This window comes from Trichosurus vulpecula, chromosome 6, assembly GCF_011100635.1.
Source record: "Trichosurus vulpecula isolate mTriVul1 chromosome 6, mTriVul1.pri, whole genome shotgun sequence".
In the NCBI taxonomy this organism is placed as follows: Eukaryota; Metazoa; Chordata; class Mammalia; order Diprotodontia; family Phalangeridae; genus Trichosurus; species Trichosurus vulpecula.
This window is the reverse complement of record NC_050578.1, coordinates 29,677,906-29,702,093: the sequence shown is the minus strand read 5'-3', so window position 1 is coordinate 29,702,093 and position 24,188 is coordinate 29,677,906. Positions and strand designations below refer to the sequence as shown.

The 24,188-nt window shown below is 41.6% G+C and overlaps 1 protein-coding gene across 1 annotated transcript in view; it reads left to right on the top strand.

The window, feature by feature from the left end:
* The first annotated feature begins 2,268 nt into the window (after positions 1-2,268).
* The window catches only part of LOC118854012 (long-chain-fatty-acid--CoA ligase 1-like), a 76,789-nt gene continuing 54,869 nt past the window's right edge, over positions 2,269-24,188 (top strand). The window contains exon 1 of the mRNA XM_036764316.1: positions 2,269-2,367. The gene's annotated coding sequence lies outside the window, so the exon portion shown is untranslated. The remainder of the gene's footprint in view (positions 2,368-24,188) is intronic.

Below are 24,188 nucleotides of genomic sequence, written 5' to 3'. Positions count from 1 at the left end.
TATCTTCTCTAGCTCATTTTACAGATGAGCAAACTGAGGCAAACAGGGTAAAGTGACTTACTTGGCCAGGGTCACATAGTGACTGAGGCTGAATCTGAACAAGATGAGTCTTCCTGACTCCAAGCCCAGTGCTCAAGGGAAAGGATAGTACATAAACATGACTTTCTTTTTTTTGCCTCGTACTATGAAGACAAGCAGCCCAAGTGTAACCTGGCACAAAGAGAAGGACTGCTGAATCCTCTGTGATTGAGTTGCCTTCCCAAAGCAATTGGAATCAATCAATCAACAAACATTTATAGGTCCCAGTAATGCAGAGTGGCAAGAAGATACCACTGTCCAGCTGGCTTTGAACTACTGAAACCCTCTGCCACTGGATGTCCTCATTCCTACAAAGGCAGCCTAATGAAACTCAGCAGGGAGGGGCAATCAATCAATCAATTAATAAGCATTTAGTAAGGTTTCCTATGTGCCTACTTGGCACTGTGCTATGGTACTGGGGATAAAAAGACAAAGCAAAAACAGTCCCTACTGTCAAAGAGCTGCCCGAAGTGTCTTTGGTTGATTCAAAGGTCAGTCTAGTCAACAAACATTTGTTAAATATTTACTAAGTACAGGGCATCATGCTAAGATGCCAGGAAAACAGGGTCTCTATCCTCAGTGAGATTCTCATAGGGAAGACAACGTGCAAATAACTGTGAACATTATACATATATATGTATGTATACATATATATATATATATGAATATACACACACGTGTGTGTTATATACATTTATGTGTATGGGAGAGGACAGGAAAAGATTCTTGCAGAAGGTAGGATTTGAGTCATCTTACCAGGGAAATGAGAAGGCAAAGATGAGGTGGTATAGGGAACAGTGAAAAGGCGTGGAGCAGGAGCAGGAGACTCATGGAAAGAATAGGAAGACCAGGGTAGCCCGATCTTGGAGTATGTGAAGGGGAGTCAAGTGTTAGATTGGAATGGTAGAAAAGTCCAGGATGTGAAAGAGAAGGCAAGGAAACAAAGAGTTTATTAAGCACCTACTATGTTTCAGGCACTGAGCTTTACAAAAATTATCTCATTTGTGAGGAACTTTAAAGCCAAAATTCTGTATTTGATCCTGAAGGTAATAGGGACCCGCTAGATTTTATCCACGGGAGTGGTGACTTTGCTCTTTGGACTTTGGTAAAAGGACTGCATTTTGTGTTCTAGTTTGGTAGCATTGTATTGTCTGCTGAAAGTTTTCTTTTAAAAAGGATCCCACTAATGCCAGATCCCAAACTAAATCGTTGGAAAACACTAGCAATGGAGAATAAGCACCAATAACTTCCCGGGTGAATGATGTGTATGCCCTTGAGCAACGTCGAGGTTGCATTCTGCTCTAACTATAGCCTCGGAGCGCTCTTTCCAAGGTTGTTTCATGTTCAATGCATTGCAGAAGTCCAGTCAGATGGCCGTCAAGGCAAAGGGCTGCGGTGAAACCCGGTGTGGAGAGTTGTGGTGAAATCGATGTGGTAAAGGTCGCATAGTTTCTGTGCCAAAGAGATAAGGAAGGAAGGAAGGAAGGAAGGGAGGGAGGGAGGGAGGGAGGGGGGGAGAGAGAGAGAGAGAGAGAGAGAGAGAGAGAGAGAGAGAGAGAGAGAGAGAGAGAGAGAGAGAGAGATTCTTTTGGCCACCACCACCTGAAGGTGGTTCCAAGGAGTAGGCACGCGGCTCATAGCCGCACTGGGGTATGTTCATGACAGTAAAGAATGAAAAGGTCCTCCTCGGCGCAGTTTCTGGGGACGCGATGGGCTCATTTGGGGATTGTTACTGCCAACAGGTCCAAGGCACCCTTTACCTTTTCCCTTCCTCTGGATTATTAAGAAATATAACTTAGGGGTGGGGGTATGGGGGTGGGACTGGGTTGGGAGAAGTCGAGGTCAAGTTTGAAGAGCAGCAGAACAGGAGCGCGCACTTTTTTTTTTTTCCTCCATGAGAAAGTGTTAGAGCCGAGCTGAGCCTGGCCGGGCCGGGCCGGGCCGAGGGGGAGGAGGAGGCTAGATAGCGGTCAGCTCCCGATTCCTCCCCGCCAGGGACAGCCGCAAGTCCAGCCTCCTCCTGTCAGGGCTCCGGAGTGCGCGCGAGCGCGCGATCGCCGTCAAACCCGGTGAGGGAAGTGGGGGTAGGGATGAGGGTGAGGAGTAGGGGGGCGGGGAAGGGGTGGGGTCGGGGAGGGCGGGGCACGCGCACCTCACAGCAGCCTCCCAGGAACGTCCGCAGCTGCATTAGATGTCTGCCCTTTAAATAGGATCCAGCCTGGGGATGCTGCAGGCAGTAACAAACTGTGCTCTCTGCTGGCGGGGCGGGCTCGGCCTGGGGACAACGAGGTGAGTGGATGAGTGCATGAGAAAGGGGAAGAAGGGTCCGCTAGCCTGCCCCGCCCCCATCCCCATCCCGAGGCTGTGTTAGCTCGAGGTTCCGTGGTACCCTCCACCCTGCGGGAGAGGAGCAGAGGATTGGGGGAGTGTGTGTGTGTGGGTGTGTGTAGAGGGGTTGCATCCGCAGCTTTGGTCGTCTTCCCTCCCCCTCCCCTCCACCCCCTGGTCTCTAGAGCAGAGAAAAAGCAGGGACATGGATATGCCTTCCCTCCATTCTTGAGCCTATGCCCCCCTTCCCCACCTCCCCCGCCTCTCCAGCTGCTGCGAGGCCAGCCTAACCCCTGGCTCGGACCGCTGCTTCCTGTGCGTGAGGCTGGGGCCGTCCAGCCTGTATGCGCACATGCATGCATGCCTGCCTCGTTTCCTCTTCTCTCTCCTTCCTCCCTGTCCCCAGCCCGCCCGGGCCAGGCTGCTCAGTGTCGTGCTGGGTAGGGCAGTACAACGTAGCGCCGGCTCCTGCAAGCAACCTGTGAGAGACTCTCGGGACAGGCAGCTCGGTGTTTGCGTAGATACTTACCCGGGTTACTGGCGTGTCAGAAGCCAGCCTCATGGTTGAGGCGGTGGGCACTGCTGGCACGGTCACTCACTCCTTGACCACCCAGCCGTCTCAGCCTTTGCTATTATCAGGGTGGCATGACTGTAGTCTCCCCGTGACTCTCCTTTCCCCCCTCCCTATACCAGAATTGTAGGATATGCAGGAGGCGGGCGCTATGGTGAAGCTCTTAGTTTAAAAAATAATACTACTTTATTATTAGGGCTATGTCCTGTTAGACAACAGTGGCCTTTGAAATGCAGCTTGCCCAGGGCACTCTTGTTGTTGATACTCTAAAGAGTATTGGAAGAGGCGAAATGCAGCTAACACCAGTTGGCATATGTAGACATTCTCCAGATCTCCAGAAGAGGTCCTGGCCCTAGCAATGCCCCTGGTGGATGGAGTCACTGGTCTAAAGGACGCTGGAGATATTTCCTTGAAGTGTGCCACCACAGTAACCTTACCTGCCAAAGGAGAATTTGGAGGGTGACAGAAAACTTTTCTCACGTGTACACGGGACTTTGGAGTCAGGACAATCTCAAGGGACTCGGTTTTATGTCTGTTTTAAAATTTACTTTAAAAAAACCATCACTCGTACCCAAAATTCATAGTGTTAGGGTTGGAGAACGAGCTTGCAGATCACATCAGTTGAGGCTGGCTAGCTAGAGCTTGAACGTTCTTTTATGTGTTAGACATTTTCAGAAATCTCCTGTGAGGCAGCCATATCGCAAGACCGCCAACCAGAATGGCAGATACTGTAAATCACGGGATGCTTTTGTCCATGTGGTGGCTGAATTTCTTTTAGCCAAAGAGAAATGAGCATAATTTGCCTCCCCCCTTTTCTGACTCCAATTTAATCATAGCTTCATGCTGTGATTTGGAAAAGTCAGGATTGTTCAAGTGAGAACCGTAAACTTGTGGGTTGTTTTTAAAAATTATTTGTGCTCCGGTTGTTTTAGACCATGCTAGGTACACAATGGTACTGGTAACATTCTCAATTTACTTAAAATTTAACTTGACAAGGGGCAGCTAGGTGGTGCAGTGAGTAGAGCACTGGCCCTGGAGTCAGGAGGACCTGAGTTCAAATTCGGCCTCAGACACTTGACACATGTAGTGGCTGTGTGACCTTGGAAAGTCACTTAACCCCAATTGCCCTGCGCCCCCCCAAGAAAAATTTAAGTTGACAGTTTGGGCTGCAGGAAGATTACAGTAAAATGTACTGCTTTCTCAGTTGTTCGTGGTTAGGCAGAGCTAATATAATAAAAATGACAATTTTACCTTAATTAATTTACTTATTCAGTGCCATACCAATCGAACTGCCAAAAAATTATTTTATGGAATTGAATAAAATAAAATTCGTCTGGAAGAACAAAAAGTCCAGAATATCAAGGGAACTAATGAAAAGAAATGCTAGGGAAGGTGGCCTGGCCATACCAGATATTAAACTGTACTATAAAGCAGCAGTACTCAAAACTACCTGGTACTGGCTAAGAAACAGAGTGGTGGATCAGGGGAATAGGTTAGGTACACAAGATGCAGAAGTCACCAACTATAGCAATCTACTCTTGAATAAACCCAAAGAATCTAGCTTGTGGGCTAAGAATTCACTATTCCACAAAAACTTCTGGGAAAATTGGAAATTAGTATGGCAGAAACTGGGCATAGACCCATATCTTATACCATATACCAAAATAAAGTCAAAATGGGTACATGATTTAGGAATAAAGGCTGATACTATAAGCAGTTTACCTATCAGATTTATGGGAAAGGGAAGAATTCATGACCCAACAAGAGATAGAGAGGATTATAAAACACAAAATGGATAATTTTGATTATGCTGAACTGAAGTTTTTGTATAAACAAAGCCAATGCAACAAAGATTAGGAGGGAAGCAGAAAACTGGGAGAAAATCTTTGCAACCAGTGTCTCTGATAAAGGCCTCATCTAAAATATATAGGGAACTGAGCCAAATTTATAGGAATAAAAGTCATTCCCCAATTAAGAAATGGTCAAAGGATATGAACAGGCAGTTTTCAGAGGAAGAAATTAAAGATATCTACAGACATGAAAAAATGCTCTAAATCACTATTGATTAGAGAAATGCAAATCAAAACAACTCTTAGGTACCACATATCTCCTGTCAGATTGGCTAACATGACAAAACAGGAAAATGATAAATGCTGGAGAGGATGTGGGAAAATTGGAACATTGTTATATTGCTGGTGGAGTTGTGAAGAGATCCAGACATTCTGGAGAGCAATTTGGAACTATGTCCAAAGGGCTATAAAAATGTGCCTACCCTTTGACCCAGCAATACCACTTCTAGGGCCATATCGCAAAGAGATCATATGAGTGGGAAAGGGACCCATATGTACAAAAATATTTATAGCTGCTCTTTTTGTGGTGGCAAGAAATTGGAAAGCAAGGGGATGCCCATCAATTGGGGAATGGCTAAACAAATTGTGGTATATGAATGTAATGGAATACTATTGCGCTATAAGAAATGGGGAAGATATGGACTTCATAACAACCTGGAAAGACCTACATGAACTGATCCTGAGTGAGTGGAGCAGAACCAGGAGAACATTATACACAACCACAGACATATCGATTCTGTGATGACTAAATCTGATAGACTTAGCCCTCCTCAGCAATACAAGGCTCAAAGACAACTCCAAAGGACTCATGATGGAGAGAGCTGGCTACATCCAGAGAAAGAACTGTGGAGTCTGAATGCAGATTGAGGCAAACTATTGGCTCTCTTTTTTTCCTCCTTATTTTTGATTTTGTTTCTTCTTTCTCATGATTCATTCCATTGGTCATAATTCTTCTTTGCATCTGACTATTGTGTAAATAAGTTTAATGTGAAGGTCTATGTAGAATCTATATCAGACTGCAGGCTGTCTTGGGGGGTAGGGGGGAGAGGAGGGAAAGGAAGAAAATTGAAGCTCAAGAACATGTAAAACTTAAGTGTTGTAAACTAAAAATAAAAAAATCTAATTAAAAAATGTACTTCTTCCTCCTCAGTTTTTAGTCAGAGAAATGAATTTTTCCCCCATGCTGCCTGAGTAAACGGGGAGACATTTTAAGTTGTCATTCAGATTTCAGGGCAAGTATGAAGAGCATACATGAGAACCTGATCCTGTTCCTATCATATCATACTACTCATGTTTAGTGTTTGCTTCTGGATACAATTTAAAAGCAATAAAAAATGTCTATTTGTTCTTCATGTGAACCATAGCGGTGAGGTGCTTGGCAAGACACCTTATTCTCCTGAGAATCTATTTCTCCTTGGGTTTTGACAGCTGTGTGACAGCAAAACCTACTCCTTGCCTTGTCGTTTTAATTAAAAAAGAAAAAAACCTAGTGGTGGTTCTTCCTCTCCCCCAAATTTGCTAGCATGTTGTTAAACACTTTAAATGGGACATTACAGTGTGTTGTTGCAATCTAAATGGGACACTGTTAGTAATTTATGGGAACTGTTTCATCAAAGTTGGAGGGAATTAGAAATTTGGAGATTTATCCATTGGATTTGACTCTAAATGCTAACAGTTGGGAGTTGAGGGAAAGTGCATCTGCTTAGCATTGTCCAAACCTGATTAATAACCTTTTTTCCACCTGGAGTTGTTAATGTAGAATTAGTCCTTAGAATGTTGTCAGGTTTCAAACATTGCCTTCAAGCTTATATAGCAGAAGCCCTGGGGCTACTTGCTCATTTGCTTCCAAGACTTAGTAAGAATTGTCAGCAAATTTCTTTTTAAATCAGAATTCTTATGACTGGTATCCTGAGTCCTTTGGAAAGCTTACTTTCAGAACTATGGCAGTCAGTCATATGAAAAGAGTATGTATGCGGTGACTTAAGAGCTGGTTAGTGAAGGTCACCCCAGACCGGAGGTGGTCAAAAAAATGCCCCAGTGTCTATTTTTCATTGCTACACTGGGAAGTAATCCAGACTGAAAAGGCTAGTGTGTGTCTGGGGTGGTGATGAAGGGTATGGGATAAAGAAGGGTGGTTAGCTTTGAATGTCAACATTGCCCAGCTGCTGCCAGAGTCCTTAACACAGTGCTTTCCTGACTGACTTTAGTGGCCTCCCATAGCCACAGGGAGGGAAGGATCTATCTATCTATGTGTGTCTATGTATATAAAGATAGGCAATGATATGAAGAATATTTGGCTAATTGTTCATGTTGGCACATTTAAAGTATGTAAGCAGAGGAAAATATGATGGCTGGCAGATTCATGTGGTAATGAATGTTCTCGTGTAATAATTTAATATTGTTAAGCATGTGTCAAGCTACACTGTGATAGCAGGGAACAGGAAGGTGTCTGGAGCCAGGAAGACCTGAGTTCAAATCCTCCTTCTGACACATACCAGCTGTGTGACCATGGACCAGTCATTCTGCCCTCCAGTAACTTTCAAAGACTATAAAATGAGTTGTTCATCTGCATCAATAGGGGGAGTTTCCACACTAGGAGTGCCCCATCACTGGTAAAATCACAAGCCGCCCAGTACTTTCCAAAGAAAAAAATTATCTTTATAATATATAAAATTTAAAACTGCCATATCCAGCTGATAAGATTAATACATATATCACCGCAAACCGTGATAATATATATATATATATATATACATATATATTTCTTATATTCTCAAGGCTTACCATTGTAATAAAAACAAAAATTATTTGCTGCACCAGTGCCAGCAGTGCAATCCATGTTGAATAGTTTTTTGACATTTTGAGTTTTGAGAAGCCCCAGACTCATGTCAGTTACCCTACATAGGTTGCTATAAACAAAAAAAATGCAATAGAGAAGTTAGATATCGTGAAACATTTATGAATAGAATAATAGTAGGGGGGCAGCTAGGTGGCGCAGTGAGTAGAGCATCGACCCCGGAGTCAGGAGGACCTGAGTTCAAATGTGGCCACAGACACTTGACACATGTGCTAGCTGTGTGACCTTGGGCATGTCACTTAACCCTAATTGCCCTGCCCCCCCCCAAGAAAAAAAACCAAACCGATAGAATAATAGTAGGAGAGGATTGTTTTGGTTTTTTGCAGGTAGAGGAAGATTTCTAAGTCAGTGTTACTGCAATGTGACCAATGTGACCTCAAGGAAACAAGTTACGAGCTGAAGAATATCTTATTGTTCCTGCCCAGATCAGAATAGTTTCCAGGAAATAGCATTTTACCTTAACTGTCTTGCTCTCCCTCCAACTCCCCCCCCCTTTCCTTCTTTGAAATTAGCATTATCCTGAAGAAGCAGTCTCCTGCCTGGCCTGAGGTACACTCGTCACATCTGCATTTTGCAGGCTTGGCCAAAAATTCTAGAAATGGAATTTGTGTGTCTATGCAGCCTCTTACCACCTTGAGAACTGGCTGTCCTTCAGACTTAAAATAAAAAATTAATGGGTACATTAATGAACTATTAACAAAACCCTTTGCCCTAAAACAGTTCTTACATCAAACTAGTTTCTGGCATGACACCCTACTGTATTGTGTTTAGTTACTGAGTGTGCTGGGTTGTTCACCAGGGTAGCCCATTGGGGGTTATCTTCTAACCCATAGCCCATGGGACTATTCAGTTGAAATTTCCTAGTGCGCAGGAGCTGTAACTGCAGTAGTTGAGGGTGTTTTACAGAGGAAAGTACTAATTGCCCTTTATGCTATTTCTTCATTTGGGGAGGGAACTTGGATAAACGTGACTATCTATCAGCTCGCATGTGGTCTTGGTGACTGTTAAAGTTGGCATGCCTTCATGTTTGATGTGGAACAGTCTGCCCAGATAAGTAAGAAGCTGAATTCATTGAACATTAGATATTTTACTGACTGGCTAAGAAGGCAGTCACAGTTTAGTGGTTGAGCCATCCATCTGCCATTCAGCTGGAAGCTGCCTTAGCAGACTGAAGCTTGAAAATAGACTGAATGAGGATCATAGAATATTAGAAACAAAACTCTATGAAATCTGCTGCCTTGTTTTCAAGACTACTCTTTTTTAACTTCCTTTGATCTGTTGTTTTCACCTATTAGAAGTGAGCTCCCTGTGGGCAGGGGCACTGTCTTTCTACTTAGACACTTAGCACACTGCCTGGCCCATTGCAGGCATTTCATAAATGCTATTTGCCTGACTGAATGTTGATTGAGGAAGAAATTGTGGCTATAAGGGTAAAGGTGACATGTCTAGGGTCAGACCAGAAGTTTCTGGCAAATCCAGGAAATCCTGTCTCCAAGGCCTGTATGCTTTTCACTGTTCTTTGTATTTTTGTTTTATTTCTGTGCTGTTCATCTCTCCTGTTAAGCCAAGTTATCCTAGCATACCAACTAGATGGAAGAGACTAAAAGTATGAGGTTCACTTTGATTCAGCAGATATTGATTGGATTCCTATTAAATCTGCCTATTGCTGAGCTAAGGGATGAGAAGGAAACAGGTCTGAGAGTGCCTGATCAGCTCAGATCCCTGAGCTAGGAATTGGAAAGGACACAGGTCTAGACTGCTTGCTGTCAAGAAGCTAGCTGACAGCTATTCCAAGGGTCTTAACTTTTCTGTATCATAGTCCACTTTGACAGACTGTGGATACCCTATATTTTTACATAATTGAGGAAAATGATAAATTTCAAATTAGAGATTAGCAAAAATGAAGATGTAATTTTTTCTCATTTAAATTCACAATATTGTTAAAAATTTCTGATATAGAGATAGTAAAAAAAATCTATGAAACAGAGAGCTCACATGTCAGAATAAAAAAAGTGACAAAGGTATTCCATAGGCTAAGTACAATGGTGTGTGTGTGTGTGTGTGTGTGTGTGTGTGTGTGTGTATTGTGAGTAGGAATTGGTGTGGGCTGAGTAGTTAAGGAAGGGCAGCTAGGTGGTGAAGTGGATAGAGTGCTGGTCCTGGAATCAGGAAGACTTATTTTCATGAATTCAAATCCAGCCTCAAAGACTTAACTAGCTATGTGACCCTGGGCAAGTCACTTTACCCAGTTTGCCTCAGTTTCCTCATCTGTAAAAATGAACTAAAGAAGGAAATGGCAAACCACTCCAGTCTTTGCCAAGAAACCCCCAAACGGGATCTTGAAGTGTCAGACATGACTGAACAACAGCCACAAGAGACTCTGAGCAAGGCATAGCCTAAATACTGACCATTAAAGCCACGTTGTTCATTTAGGAAGGAGAAGGTGGGGGTGGGGTGGCACAGGGACAAAAAACAAAATGGTCCCTGCCTTCCAGGAGCTCACAGTCTAGGGAGGAACCACACCATTGCACAATATATACAAAGGAAGAGATACTGGCAGCCATGGAGTTCAGGTGTCACTTGAGCCAAGTTTTTAAAGAGGAGCTAGGGGACCTGCAGAGCTGTCCATGGTGGCACTGGAATAGGTGGTATGGGGGCAGGGGGAACAAGTGCTTATTCAAGTGCTTTCCCTGGAATCCTCTTCAGGCTGCCACGTGGTTTGCTGGAGTGTCTTGCCTCCGTATGTTGTCCCTGGAAAGAGTCCTGTAGACTCATGCAGTTAGAGCTGGAAGGAATTCCAGAAGCTGTGCAGTCCACACCTCACTTTTATGATACAGATGAGGAAACCAGGCCCAGAGGAATTAAATGGCTTGTCTGGTATCACCCAGGTAGTAAGTAGCAGAGCTAGGATTTGAATCAAGGGCCTCCGGCTCCAAACCCAACACTCTTTCCACTGTTAGGCTATGACACTTTTAGGAAGTCCCTTTGCCTCCTTTCCTCCCCCCACCCTGGCATGCCCTTCCAAAGCTATGTCATTGCCCAAGGGTCAATCCCATCCCTCCCTCCCTCCACCCCCCAATAACTCTGCTTCATGCTAATCTTCATTCCTTGATCCCCAATCATGTAGTGTTCTTCATTCACAGACTCTCCTGTTAGCTCTCCCTTTTCCACTTCCACTGCTACTACCTGACACCAGGTCATCATTATTGAATCATTTCAGCTCATTTGACAGATCAGGAAACTGAGGCTCTGTATTGGGGATCCTTAAAGAGTTTGGCCTTTGTTTCCTTCAATTAATTCAGTGTCTTTGATTGAGTCTTACTAGGTGCTAAACCCCAGGCCCAAACCCCTATGTATTAGGTGCTAAGCTTATGTGGGTGTGAATTGGTAACTAAGATGGGGCTCCAGATGGGGCCAACGAAGGGAGCTGCTAACACCAGAGTGAATCGAAGGAGCCTAAGTTCTGGTTGCTCAGATGATGTTTGATGACATCTAAAACTTTATAAAAAGAGTAGACCGAACTATTTGCTTAAGGCTCTCACTCCTGGAGCATGGGACTCTGGATAGCTGTTCTAAGGGCCTTCTGGCTGAACTCACATGTTGATGTGACTGAATTGTGTTTGGTCTCTTTGTAATTTGTTTGTATCTGCGCTGAAGTTCAGCGTGCTGGCTTTTCCCCTTGAACTAAGTGAATAGTATTTGTATGCTGGATTAAAGTGAGATTGTCAACCCCTTAATGTTGCTTTCCTTAGCAAACCAGATCAAAAGATCCTGGGCTTGCAGTGTTCTGTGAGCTGGTTGTTGTTGGTTTTTCAGCCCCACAGCAGCTGCTTGCAGAATTGCTACAATAGGCCCACAGGGTGCAGTGACTTACCCAGGACCACACATCTGGTAAGTATCTGAGACCAGATTTGGACTCAGGAAGATGAGTCTTCCTGACTCCAGGCCAGCACTCTATCCACTTCTTTATCCAGCTGCACTTATGGTCTATTACCTTGTCTTTAACTCTCTCCCCAGCTACATTGTAACTATAGACACTTTAAAGTATTGTCAGTAGCATTTAGTAGATACTGATCAGCCAGTAATCTACAAGTGTTTATTAAACACCTGCCATACCTAAGCACTGTATTGGATGCTGAGCAAACTAAGACAAAAGCAAAGCAGTCCCTGCCCTCAAGGAGCTTCCATTCTATGGGGTAAATGGTAAAAGTTGGCTAATTGTGATTAAGAGCAGTGAAGTGACCCTGTAGCAAGAGGAGTTACCAAAATTGGAATATGCATTTAATCGTTCAAGTTATATGAAGAACAGAAACCTTTTTAAGGTTTGATTTGAACAGAATCGTCCTAAACATAAAACTAGACGCAAACCCTTAGAAGTCCACAGACCCCAACCTTATAGTTTTGTTCAATTTGGCAGACATTTATTGAGGACCTACTATGTACAAGGCAGCTGTGAAAGGTACTGGGGGTCACAAAAACAAAAATACCTGTCCTTGAGGGTAGGTATAATACCTACCGTGAGGCATGCAGCATGGGAGGTCTTGGTGTAATGGAAAACAAACTGGATCTGGAGTTAGATGACCTGAGTTCAAATGCTGCCTCCAGTGCTTTCCACCTGGACACCATGACCAAGTCACTTTTCTTCTCTGGATCCAAGTTTCCTCATCCATAAAGTGAGGTTGTTTGAGTAGGTGGCTTCTCATGTCCCTTCCAGTAGTGTGCCTGTTATCCTGTGTATACAGGTATAGTACCAGGCAAGACTGATAAGGGCAGAAGATCTGATGAAGAGTTCTGGAAACAGTTGAGGAGACTCATGAGCAGGTGGCATCTGAGACGAGCCTTGAGGAGGACAAGGATTTTGGAATGCACTCCGGCCCTGGAGGGTGGCTTGTGTGAATGAATGGGGTTGGCATTCTGACGTCTGGGAATAGCAGGTACCCCTGCTGGGTTGCAATACAGCCTGTGAAAGGATATCCCGGGAGCTAAAGCTGAAGGAGAAAGCCGTCTGCTCGTTGTGGTGAGGGGCTCATGTGCCAGGCAAAGGAGTTTGTAGATACCCTCGAGGCAATCGGGAGCAACCAAAGGCTTTAACTTGGAGCAGTGTGGTCAGACTTGTGTCCTAGGAAGATTATTCAGGCAGCTATGTGAAAGCTAGATTAGAAAGGAGAGGGCAAGACTGAAGCAGAGAGACCAATGAGAAGGTTACAGCTGTCCATCATAAAGGTGATGGGCGACCATACTCAGAGGATACCTGTGAGAGGGGAACAGGAGAGAGAATTCATAAGGACTAGGAAACTGGAAAAAGGGAGCAAAGCAGAGGGAAGAGTCATTTGAGCTTCAGATTAGGCGTAGAGTTACCTGCTTGGCAGAGGCTCAACTGTGCTATTTAGAGACAGGTGGTTGTGGGTTTGGGGGACTGTGGGAGAGGATTGTCACACTCTAATCTTAGCTGACTGTATTGTAGCCATCATATTTAGCTCAATAATACTACTTTAAACAAATTCTCTTTTTTATTCCCTGAGCCATCAGTGAATGTGCTGATGTGTGTGTGTGTGTGTGTGTGTGTGTTTTACTGTTTATGGTAAATACTGTTTATGCCCATACTCTACGTATAGCTTGAGAAGAATGGTAGAATTCTTTCTTAAGGAGCGGGGAGGAAGTCTTGGAGATGGATACCTTCATTTTACAAAGACAGCAACAGTCCTGGAGAGGTTAGGCATCATAGCTAATACCAGTTAGTGCTGAAGCTTTAGATTGTAATTTGTAATTGTAGATTGTAATTAGAAGACAGGTCTCTTCCCAGGGGTGGTGTGCTGGTACATGTCTATCAGCCAGCTCTGGGAGAGGAGGGGCAATATACAGGGAGACACACTTTTAAGCTTAATTTGCATCATTAATATTTTCTCCACCAATTTTCTAAGTCAAGACAATGGACAAAACCATAAAACAAGCTTTGTTTTGTAGCCTTTGCCTATTTCTAAGCTGTAGATGTTCACACTGAAAATTGAACAATCCTCTTCAGAGTTGGCTCCAGCACACCCCTGCTCCGTTAGAAGAAAATAAATGTCCCACGAGTCCTAGAAATTCCATCTTGGGAATTTTAAGTTCCTGTTTTGGCCTGATGGATGCTTGATGATGGGTGAAAGAAAGCAGAGTGGCCCACGTGGATTCATATTCCTTGTGTTCTGTAGGACCAGGGAGGATGGAATTCTTGGGGCCATTCTCAGTGGAAGGAGCCCTTGCATGAACCTGTTAGAGGCAGCTTCATTTGGCAAAAAGAGCACTGAATTTGCAGTCAAAAGGACCTGAGTTCAAATCTTACCTTAGGGACCTTGATCAAGTCACATTTATGTAGCTCTGGGATTCCTAGACTCTGCTTGTCTTTCCCTGTGTTTGGGTAATACGTCCGTCACCACCCTTGTCCTGCCTATCCTCTGAGACACTTCTTCTAGTCTTAGGAGATGAAATGCTTTTTCTTCTCCTCCATCTGCTCTGGCAGAAAGGAACTCCCACTTCCTCCTGGTTGCTCCAAGCTTTTCTCATTGACCAGGCTTATACTGTTTGCCCAAAGGGCGCAGAAATAGGAAATAGAATGGAAATGGCTCAGAAACTTTATCCTGATCAGAAGTTTAGATGCCTTGAGGAAAAAGATAGAGGATCTTGATTGCTTCCTCTGTGTGCATGAGGATAATCCTTAAAACCATGTTGGGGAGAAGATTAAGTCAAATCATGCTATTTGGAAAGAAAACAAGAAATGGCTGGCTTTCTGAAATAAGGGAATGAATCATGTTCAAGTTTGTCCCTGGCTGGAGCTAACTAGAATTACATCTGCAGTGTACTGGAATAAAGCCGGCTGTATTAAGCTTCATCAAGTGTTACTTCAGTAATCTTGGAGACTGACTATTCTTCACACTGACCCCTCTTTTTTTTTCTAAGACAGCAATTAGCACATTATTGAGACAGTTGCTGTAAATCACTGTAAATCTGCATTTTTCTTGTCTGTTTGGGAGAAGTTGGGATAAAATTGGGAAATAATGTTGATGACTGGAAAGTCTGCTGTCCAGCCTCATTTCTTTACCAATATTCAGTACCAGCTGACCATATGAAATGAGAGCTTTGCACTGTGTGACCTCTCAGGGCCCTTCCAGTCTAACTGTGTGATCCTGTGACCTTCTTAGTCTCTTCAGGATTCTAGAAGAGAACGGAGCTTGTTCCTGCTTCCTTACTTCCTAACAAAGCAGTGTTTAAAGTCTGGAAAATAGTTGTCTCCCTTTTTTCCTGTTGCCCTAACACACACATATTCTCTCTCTCTCTCTCTCTCTCTCTCTCTCTCTCTCTCTCTCTCTCTCTCTCTCTCTCTCTCTCTCCCTCTCTCTCTCTCTCTCTCTCTCTCTCTCTCTCTCTCTCTCTCCCTCTCTCTCCCTCTCTCTCTCTCTCTCTCTCTGTCTCTCTCTGTGTGTGTGTCTTTCTTTTTCTCTCCACCCCCCCCTCCGCCTCCCTGTCACTCCCTCTTTCTCTCTCTCTCCTCTGCTCTGGAGATTTAGGTTCAAGCCAGCTTCTGATACAGGTAGTCTGTGTGGCAACTCATTTAACTTCTAAGACTCGAGTATTGATCTGCATAGATAGAGGGAATTTCCTCACTGAGAGTTCCCTATACTAATGAAATCAGAAATTAAATTTTTTTAGAAAGTTTTCCCCATTCAACATAGCATTTATTTAATAATACTAACCACTGTGGAATGCCATTTGATATGAGGTCTCAGGTTGAAATGTGGCAGTCAATAAACAGTTATTATGTGCCTACTATGTGCTGGCCACTGAGGAAAGCTAAACAAGATGGCTCTTACTCTTGAGGATCTCATAGCTTAACAGGAGAGACAACATATGACCAGCTGTATGTAAACAAGACATATGCGCTATCAAGCTTTAGAATGGAGGCTGGGAGAAAGCTGGCCGCCCAAACCTGGCAGAGGTCCCCAGGTCACCCAACATGGGATGGGAGTCTGTTGAAGCAACAAGAGGCAGCAGTACAATGTCTCTGGCCACGACACATCTACTCCTGAGGCTTGCAGTCCAAAGGTTTCAAACTCATTTCTTGAACTCATGGGAGACATAATGGCCAGGTAAATGGCTTCAATCCCTCCCTCCCTGATCCAGAGAATTCCTTGGGAAAAATGCTGGAATAGAGGGGACAGAAGTGGGGCTTCAGTGGCCACGCAGTGGGAGTTCCTGAGTCTCATAGGATCAGAGCCAGCAGGGGTGAACACCAAGACGCCTGACGTACCTTTGCACAGCCAGAGGAAGTGGCAGATGCCAGCACAAACAACAAACAGCTGAGACCATTGATGAAGAGCAACAGTGCTGGAGAGCAACCCCAGGGGAACAGGAGACTTCAGGCAGCAGACACCTCCCCCACACCACAGGAAACTGAAGGCTATAATACACAAAGCCAGTAACTACACTCACTATCCCCAGAACAAGAAACCTGGGACATAGATCCCTGAGCCCCCAAAGCAGAAATCCACTGTAAAGCCAGGAAAAAGCTAACCAACATGAAGAAGAACACGAAAAAACCAGGGACCATTGATTTTTTTTATGGAGACAGAGATGACCAAAATACCAATTCGGAAGATACTATACCCACATCTGATACCTCAGAGGGGAATGTGAACTGGTCTCAAGCCCCAAAAGCATTACTGGAAGAGCTAAAGGAGGATTTTAAAAACCAAATTAGAGAGGTAAAAGAAAAAAGGGAATAGATGGAAAAAACCCACTGATCAAATCAAGTCTTTAAAAAATAAGATTGGTGAAATGGCTAAGGAGATTCAGAATCTAAATAGAGAAAATGACACTCTGAAAGGTAAAATCAACCAATTGGAAAAGGAGACTCAAAAGCAAAATGAAGACAGCAACTCATTAAAAATTAGAACTGAGCAAGTGGAAGCTAATGACTCTATGAGGCATCAGGAAGCAGTAAAACAAAATGTAAAAAATGAAGAAATAGAAGAAAATGTGAAATATCTGATTGGAAAAACAACTTCCCTGAAAACAGATCCAGGAGAGACAATGTAAAAATTATTGGTCTACTGGAAATCCATGATGAAATAAAAGAGTGTTGACAGTATCTTCAAAGAAATTATCAAAGATAACTGCCCAGAGGTCCTAGAACCAGAGGGTAAAATGTCATTGAAAGAATCCACTGATTACACCCTGAAAAAGAACCAAAATTGAAAACCCCAAGAAATATTATAGCCAAATTTCAGAATTACAAAGTCAAGGAGAAAATACTGCAAGCAGACAAAAAGAAACAGTCAGAATCACACAGGATCTTTCAGCTTCTACATTAAATGAGAGGAGAAACTGGAATATGATATTCCAAAGGGCAAAGGAGCTTGGACTACAGCCAAGGATCACCTACCCAGCAAAATTTAGCATAATTTTTCAGGCAAGGAGATGGACATGCAACAAAATAAGGGAATTCTGGATCTTCCTGATGAAAAGGCCAGAACTCAATGGAAAATTTGATCTTCAACTACAAAACTTGAGAGAGACATAAAAAGGTAAATGGGGGGGGGGAACCCCCACAAACCTTATTAATCAATAAGGGCAAATTATTTACATCTTTATATAGGATTATATCATTTTATATATTATATATATGTGTGTGTCAATCTCGAGAATACTACAGCTATTATGACAATTGAAAGGGATACACATAGACTGTGGATGTCTGTGTAAAATAAGTGATATAAGGACAAAACACATAATTAAGAGATGTAAAGGGAGGGTGATGGAAGAAGGCGTAAGGAGGTAGTAAAAAAGGTTAAATTACATCAAATGAAGAGGCGCAAAAACACACTATAGTAGAGGGAAAGAGAGGAGGGAGAAGAGCAGTAGTTGAGCTTTACTCTCATTGGATCAGGTTCAAGAAGGGAATAACATACCCTGATAAGTATGGAAATCTAACTTGTCCTACAGGCAGTAGAGGAGGGGAAAGGGGGAAAAAGGTAGTGGGGTGGTCAGAAGGGAGGGAAGAAATAGCAAGTGGAAAACACTAAGATAAGGGAGGGAAATCAAGCAGGAGGGTAAACTGAGGAAGGTGGCGGTCAAAAGCAAAACTTTGTTGAGGAGTGGAAGGGGAAAGGGAGAAATAAAAGCATAAACAGGGGGGAAATAGAATGGAGAAAAAGACACACATAGAAATCATAACTGTGAATGTGAATGGGATGAACTCTCCCATAAAACAGAAGCAGATAGCAGAATGGATTAAAAACCATAATCCTACAATATGCTATTTACAAGAAACACATTTGCAACAGGGGGATACACACAGGGTAAAGGTAAAAGGCTAGAGTACAATATATTGTGCTTCAGCTTAAGTTAAAAAAAGCAGGCGTAGCAATCCTAATCTCAGACAAAGCAAAAGCAAAGATAGATCTAATTAAAAGAGATAAGGAAGGACACTACATCCTGCTAAAAGGCACCATAAACAATGAAGCAATATCATTGTTAGCATATATGCGCCAAGTGGTATGGCATGTAAATTCTTAGAGGAGAGGTTAAGGGAGTTACAGGAAGAAATAGACAGAAAACTATAATAATGGGAGACCTCAACCTCCCCCTTTCTGAACTTGATAAATCTAACCTCAAAATAAACAAGAAAGAAGTTAAGGAAGTGAACAGAATTTCAGAAAGGCAGATATGATAGACCTCTGGAGAAAATTGAATGGTGATAAAAAGGAATATACTTTTTTCTCAGTGGTACATGGCACATACTCAAAAACTGACCATGTACTAGGGCATAAAAACCTCACAATCCAGTGTAGAAAGGCAGAAGTAGTCAAAGCACCCTTTTCAGATCAGTATGTAATGAAAATTTTTTTTTGTAATAAAGAACCATGGAAAAACAAGCTAAAAATTAATTGGAAACTAAATAATCTAATTCTAAAGAATGAGTGGGCCAAAGAACAAGTCATAGAAACCATTAATAACTTCATTCAAGAGAATGACAATAATGAGACAACATTCCAAAAATTAAAGGATGCAGCAAAAGCAGTTCTTTGGGGAAGTTTTATATATCTGAATGCTTACATGAATAAAATAGAGAAAAAGGAGATCAATGAATTGGACATGCAACTGAAAAAGCTAGAAAAAGAACAAATTGAAAATCCCCAATTAAATACCAAATTAGAAATACTAAAAATCAAAGGAGAGATTAATGAAATTGAAATCAAGAAATCAATTGAATTAATAAATAAAACAAAGAGCTGGTTTTATGAAAAAACCAATAAAATTGATAAACCTTTGGTCAATTTGATTAAAAAAAGAAGAAATCAAATTACCAGTATCAAAAATGAAAAGGGTGAATTCACCTCCAATGAAGAGGAAATTAAAACAATAATTAGGAATTATTTTGCCAGTTGCATGCCCATAAATTAGATAATCTTAGGGATATGGATAAATACCTACAAAAATATAAATTGCCCAGGTTAACAGAAAAGGATGTAAAATTCCCAAATGACCCCATCTCAGAAAAAGAAATTGAGCAGGCCATCAATTAACTCACTAGGAAAAAATCTCCAGGGCCAGATGGTTTTACATGTGAATTTTATCAAACATTTAAAGAACAATTAGTCCCTATACTTTATAGACTGTTTGGGAAAATAGGTGAAGAAGAAGTCCTACCAAATTCTTTTTATGACACAAATATGGTGCTGATACCCAATCCAGGAAGAGTCAAAACAAAGAAAGAAAATTATAGACCAATCTCCCTAATGAATATTGATGCAAAAATTTCAAATAAAATATTAACAAAAATTGCAGCAATTTATCATGAGAATAATACGCTATGACCAGGTAGGATTTATTCCAGGAATGCAAGGCTGGTTCAATATTAGGAAAACTATCAGCATGATTGATCATATCAACAACAAAACTAGCAGAAATGACATGATCATCTCAATAGATGCACAAAAAGCCTTTGACAAAATACAACACCCATTCCTATTAAAAACATTAGAAAGCATAGGAATAAATGGAGCCTTCTTTAAAATTATGAATAACATCTACCTAAAACCATCAACAAGCATTATATATAATGGGGATAAGCTAGATGCATTCCCAGAAGACCAGGGTGAAACAAGGATGTCCATTATCACCCCTTCTATTCAATTTGGCACTAGAAATGTTAGCTGTAGCAATAAGAGAAGAAAAGGAAATTGAAGGAATTAGAATAGGCAAAGAAGAAACTAAATTATCACTTTTTGCAGATGTTATGATGATTCACTTAGAGAATCCTATAGAATCAAGTAAAAAACTACTTGAAATAATAAACAACTTTAGCAAAGTTGCAGGATATAAAATAAACCCACATAAATCCTCAGCATCTTATACATTACTAACAAAACCCAACAGCAAGAGATAGAATGTGAAATTCCATTTAAATTTACTGTAGACACTGTAAAATAGTTGGGAGTCTATCTGCCAAGACAAACTCAGGGCCTATATGAATATAATTATGAAACACTTCACATGAATAAAGTCAGATCTAAATAAATGGAAAAATATCAGTTGCTCATGGTTATGCTAAGCTAATGTAATAAAAATGACAATTTTACCTAAATTGATTTATCTATTCAGTGCCATACCAATCAACTACCAAAAAATTATTTTGCGGAACTGGATAAAATAATAACAAAATTCAACTTTAAGAACATTAGGTCTAGAATTTCTAGGGAATTAATGAAAAGAAATGCTAGGGAAGGTGGCCTAGCCATACCAGATATTAAACTGTACTATAAAGCAGCAGTCATCAAAACTACCTGGTACTGGCTAAGAAATAGAATCGTGGATCAGTGAAATAGGATAGGTATGCAAGACACAGAAGTCACCGACTATAGCAATTTACTCTTTGATAAACTCGAAGAAACCATCTTCTGGGCTAAGAATTCACTATTTCACAAAAACTGCTGGGAAAATTGGAAAATGGTAGGGCAGAAACTGGGCATAGACCAATATCTTACACTATATATCAAAATGAAGTCAAAATGGGTTCATGATTTAAGAAAAAAAGCTGATACTATAAGCAATTTGGGAGAGCAAGGATAGTTTACCTGTCAGATTTATGGAAAAGCAAAGAATTCATGACACAACAAGAGATAGAGAACATTAAAAAATACAAAATAGATAATTTTGATTATGTTAAATTGAAACGTTTTGTATAAAAAGAAGCCAATGCAACAAAAATTAAGAGGGAAGCAGAAAATTGGGAGAAAATCTTTACAACTAGTGTCTTTGATAAAGGTCTCATCTCCAAAATATACAGGGAACTGAGCCAAATTTATAGGAATACAAGTCATTCCCCAATTGAGAAATGGTCAAAGGATATGAATAGGCAGTTTTCAGAGGAAGAAATTAAAGATATCTATAGGCATATGAAAAAACGCTCTAAATCAGTACTGATTAGAGAAATTTAAATCAAAACAACTCTTAGATACCACATATCTCCTGTCAGATTGGCTAACATGACCAGACAGGAAAACGACAAATGCTGTAGAGGATGTGGGAAAGTTGGAACATTGTTACGTTACTGGTGGAGTTGTAAACAGATTCAGGCATTTTGGAGAGCAATTTGGAACTATGCCCAAAGAGCTATAAAAACGTTCATACCCTTTGACCCAGCAATACCACTTCTAGGGTTGTATCCCAAAGAGATCAAGTGGGAAAAGGATTGATATGTACAAAAACATTTATAGTGGGTCTTTTTGTAGTAACAAAGAATTGGAAATCAAGGGGATGCCCATCAATTGGGGAATGGCTGAACAAGTTGTGGTATATGAAGGTAATGGAATACTATTGTCCTATAAGAAATGGGAATGACACTGACTTCATAATAACCTGGAAAAACCTACACAATATAATGCTGAGGGATCGGAGCAGAACCAGGAGAACATTATACAGAACCACAGATATATGGATTCTGTGATGACTAACCCTGATAGGCTTTGCCCTTCTCAACAATACAAGGTTCAAAGACAACTCCAAAGGACTCATGATGGAGAAAGCTATCTACATCCAAAGAAAGAACTATGGAGTCTGAATGCAGGTTGAGGCAAACTGTTAGCTCTCCTTTTTTTTCTTTTTTTTTCTCTTTTGTTTTTGGTTTTTTTTTTGGTTTTGTTTCTTCTTTCTCATGATTCATTCCATTGATCATAATTCTTCTTTACAACTTGACTACTGTGTAAATAAATTTAATACGAGGTTATATGTAGAAGATATATCGAATTCATGACTTCTTGGGAGGGAGAGGGGGAGGGGGGAAGAAAATCTGGAACTCAGAATTATGTGGAACTGAGTGTTGTAAACTAAAAATAAAAAATCTTAATTATAAAAAAATCATGACTAGCTTGAAGCCGCTCCGCATACAGCTTTATCTACTTACTTTCCCTCCATCTAAGAAATTACCTTGTGTTTCATGAATAAAAAAGCTCTAGAATGACTCTCCAGCAAGACATAATGCCATTAAAGGTTCCCAGATTTCCAGACAATCAAGCAGCAAGCATTTATTAAATGTTTACTATATGCCAGGCACATGTGGGAGAGACAGTATTACAAAGACCTGTATTCAAATCCCATCCTCAACATATGCTGGCAGAGTGACCCTGGGCAAGTCATGTGCCTTCTCAGTGCCCAAGACAACTGTCTAAGACATAAGTTTCAGGGCAGTAGTCAATCTCTTTGGGAGAAGGAGTTTCCCAATATCCTGGGGGTTCCCTACACCAAAACAAATCACAGAAACTTCCCTGCCAGCCACTGTGCTGGTTGCTGGGAATCCAAAGACAAAAAATAGTCCTTACCTTCAAGAAGGTTGCATTTTATTGGAAAACAGATTTGCCTTAGTTTCCTCATCTGTAAAATGAGCTGGAGAAGGAAATGGCAAACAGATCTAGTATCTTTGCCAAGAAAATCCCAAAGAGGGTCACAAAGAGTCAGACACAACTGAAACAACAACAACAATAAAACCACATATATTTGGATGCAAAATGCACACAAAGCAAATACAAAGTCAAGAGAATAGGCAGGCACTAGCAGCTGGGGTTCTGATTGGAAAACTGTGTTTGTGGTTGATTAAAGTCCATTTTCCACTAATTCCCAGCATAAACCTCCTGTTCCTGGACCTCACATATTTGACCTGTACCGAATTACTTAAACTTCTCTTGTTGACTTAAAAAAATTCTTGCATTTGAAGCTTAGCCAAAAAAATTAAATGTCTAAACATAAAATAAAGAATAAAACCTTGCACAAAATCATAAGCATTTACAGGATAGGAAACAAAATAACAAGGGAGCAAGAAATGTTTTGTTCTGAGACTCCTTCCAAGTCTGTCTGCTACCTCTGTCTACAATTTTCCATCTTCTGTGCCACCTTCGATTTCCCTTAAATAGGCTGGTTTTCTTTTTTCCCTTTTTTTGGGATGAGGTGGGGCAGGAACACAGAGTACTTGTGATTCCAGTAGTGTGGGGAATTTCTCCTATTGCAGAAAATTTCTCTGTCACTGCAGATCAGTACCAGCTCCTCAGTGTATTTACAAAGAATTGGCCTGCCCAGGGTCACAGCCAGTATGTGTCAGAAGCAGGACTATCCCTTCCCTCCACTCATACAACTACAGCCCTCTAATTCAGGCCCCTATCACCTCTCACCTGGTCTATAAAAACAGCCTTGTAACTGGCAATTCAGCCTCAGGTCCCTGCCCACTGCAGTGCATGCTCTCAGCTGCCAAGCAATGTTTCTGGGGAGGTGGTCTAACCATGTAATCCTACTCCCTCTCTCTTTCACTGAGCTCCAGGGACACCCTTTGACCTCCAGGTCCTCTGTCTGGCATCATAACCTGGCCCATTCTCACCTTTCTAGCCACCTTACACCCATCCTTGTACTTTATGACCCAGCTTTGCTGCTCTGTTTGAAGTTCTTGGAACAAGACTCTTCATATCCCCCGCCTTGATGTTTTTGGATCAGCTGGCCCCTATGCCTAACTCTCCGTGCCCCGCCTCAGACTTTTAGTTTTCCTCTCTTCATTCAGGACTTGGCTCAAGCCCACCTTGTGCAGGACCTCCAAGATTACCTTCTCTCTACTGTACATCTTGTGATGTACCAACTCTTTATGTGTTTTCTCCCTCTTTAGAGTGCTGCTTCTTAAGGACAGAGACTCTTTTTTTGCCTTTTCTCCTTAGCACAATGTCAGGCACACAATAACCTCTTCATAAATGCTTGCTGACTGACAGACTTTCTAACTCTAAGGCTGACTTTTTTCAACCATTATGACTATGACATTTTTCTAGTACAGTTTTCTTAGGGGCAGAGAGACCATATACCTCTTATTTGTTTGTAAATTACTTTTTGTTGTTCTTCAGTTGTTTCAGTCGTGTCCAACATTGCATGATCCCATTTGAGGTTTTCTTGGCAAAGATACTTGAATGGTTTGCCATTTCCTTTTCCAACTCATTTG